Raw genomic sequence first — 2756 nt, forward strand, 5'->3', positions numbered from 1 at the left:
TTTTAATATTGTGTTATAACATATCATATTTTTAATACAAAAAATCTATATAACTCTTATAAAATGGTTTCAATAAAGAATTTCAATTTAATGTGACAATATATCCTTTATATGATTAGAATAATATCTGCAAATAAATATTACCTGATAGATTTTTAAAATCCAAATCACTAATTGGCTTTTATATTTTTAGATTTCTTTTTCGATTTTCAAAATTTTCATTTTACAATTATCTATTATTTAATGACGAAATGAAAAGAGAATTTCTCGCACATAAGTTGACCAGTCTTCTTGTTTATAATATTTAATATATACTTTGTGAAATATAATATCAGATGAAATATAATCTAGATACAATCTAATAAATCTTTGAAGAAGATGAAATAAATTTTAAATTGACAATATAATATAAAAAAATAAAAAAAATGTTTAGAAGAAAAAATGTTATTACTGTTGCTATTAGAAGAGAAATTAACTCGTATAAGTTAAATATAGTTTTATCAATTAATGGAATAGCGAAAATTACTATGTTGTCTTTTGAAATAACATTCAAATGTAGTATTTTATAATAGAAATAAATGTTTAAATAATTTAACTTAATTATAATTTAATTATAATTAATTCATATTTGGATATATTATCAATCGTATTAAGAATTTAAAATGATAGTATATCATGTTTGATGTATCATTAATTCGAACTAAGGCATATAAGGTTAGCAATGTATTATTCGAATAACATATATTCGAGCCTATATATGTTCTATGATATTATGTGGATTTAATATTTTAATAGGAATCGCCGTTTCCATTTATGAATTGATCCTAACTATGAAAATGGATCATTTTCAGAGAAGAAAGAGATTCGAAACGGAATAGAGCAAGATAATAGAAATAGAAATTAATTGCAATATAATTAATTGCAACTCCATAAAAATAAGAGGAAATTGTTGTTTAAAAATTGTTGTCCATTGAATGGAAGATTCTAAAATTTAAAATTTTAATTAATGTTAAAGTTAGTGGAAAATTCTAAAACATTTAACATTTAATCTTTTTGTTTAATTAATTTTTGTTAAAATTCAATTAAACAAGATATTTTGAGTATTGCATAAAATGAAATGCCTAAACTGAATGCTATCACTAGAAAAAATATCCACTATTGTAAAATTATACAATTGTTTGTATTGTAAATTAATGATTAGCTTTAAGTATTTGCAATTGATTAACAACTGTATCTGAATTAAATTATCGATTTGATCTGAACTAAATTATCGATTTGATTTGAACTGTATCTCGACTGAATTCTAACTGATTTTGTAAAATTGTCATGGATTTTGGTTTTCCAATTATTATCTTGCGTGACAATACGAATTAAGAAAGGATTTAAAAAAACCAATGGTCGCATTGGCAATTTTCAAAAATGGATCTTTGTGAAATCGCATTGCAAGGCGTGAGTTAAGATCTTTACGATTGCTTCTATAATGTCGCAAAACATTTGATGCGCAGATGTGAGATGTAAAGTGATTGCTATTATATTTTAGTTTCTATTGTTATTGTGAGTTTGAAAAATATAAGGAAATTGTATTCGTAAATTACTATTAAAATTTAAGTTGTTAAAAATGCTGAAGCTATTGAAAATGAAATTCAAACTGTCTCATTATATCACAAGTAAGTCTTGATTTTTATCTTTAATAATTTTAGAATATATCTGAAATTTCATTTCATTTTTAATGCATAATTCAACGCATAATGCGTTCGAATATATTTCATTTAATATTATTATATTATTATTATGTATTTTTGCAATGCCACTTGTCTTAATCTAAATGTTAGTTAATAACAAATTTTAAATCTTATAATCAGAATTGAAATAATTCTAATTGAAAGTGTTAAAATCGAAAACTGATGAACGACTTCGAATATTGCACAAATGGGTCTAAATTGATGTTACTGCTCGAAGGACCACTTATTATTGTAGGACTGTATGTTTTTTATATTATGAACTCTGATGAGTGAACGAATAGTGATGCTTTGACTCTTTGCGGCTAACTGTAATGATTTTAAATTGTATTTTGATGTATACTATATCGTCGTTGACTTCTATCTCGTTTCTATTTGTATATCAACTCCATTACAGGACTGTCGCTTAGTTTTTTCTCCAATATTTGCTTTTCGGAAAAAATGCACATAGAGAGGGGTTGTATCAATCTTCGCACTGGCCTCGAAGGATGATGGGCGGAATCGCATCGTAGCGCGTAGAAATTAGGACCTTCGCATTCGCTTCTACATAGTCTATCTCATGACGTGCTCATAAAATAGCCGTTGCTGTGATGCTTTTGTTTAAATTATCTAGAAAACGTTAAAAAACCATGCCCGCTCAAAAATTATTCTCAGACTATTGATGGTACTCGAATTATTGAAAACACAGGCCAGATTAGTCGATTGCTTCATAAACTTTATCCTTAACAGAAAGAATAGAACATAGCTTAAATTATTTGAATAAAGATTCGGCAATTGTCACAATTTGAAGTTATTGAATTTTACTTTCATTTGTTTTATTGAAATCGAAAAAATTTGGAGAATGAAAAAATTGAAAATCCTATTAAAAAATTTAAACTTCAGTATTATATTATTTTAGTATTAGTTATTAGCATTACATTATTTTAAATTCATATTAGAGCTTTGAATCTCTTTAAAAAGTTTATTATATTAATTTAATTGATTGTTATTTTCTACATTCTTCTATAATATAACTGA

Source organism: Apis cerana, linkage group LG7 (assembly GCF_029169275.1).
Source record: "Apis cerana isolate GH-2021 linkage group LG7, AcerK_1.0, whole genome shotgun sequence".
Lineage (NCBI taxonomy): Eukaryota > Metazoa > Arthropoda > Insecta > Hymenoptera > Apidae > Apis > Apis cerana.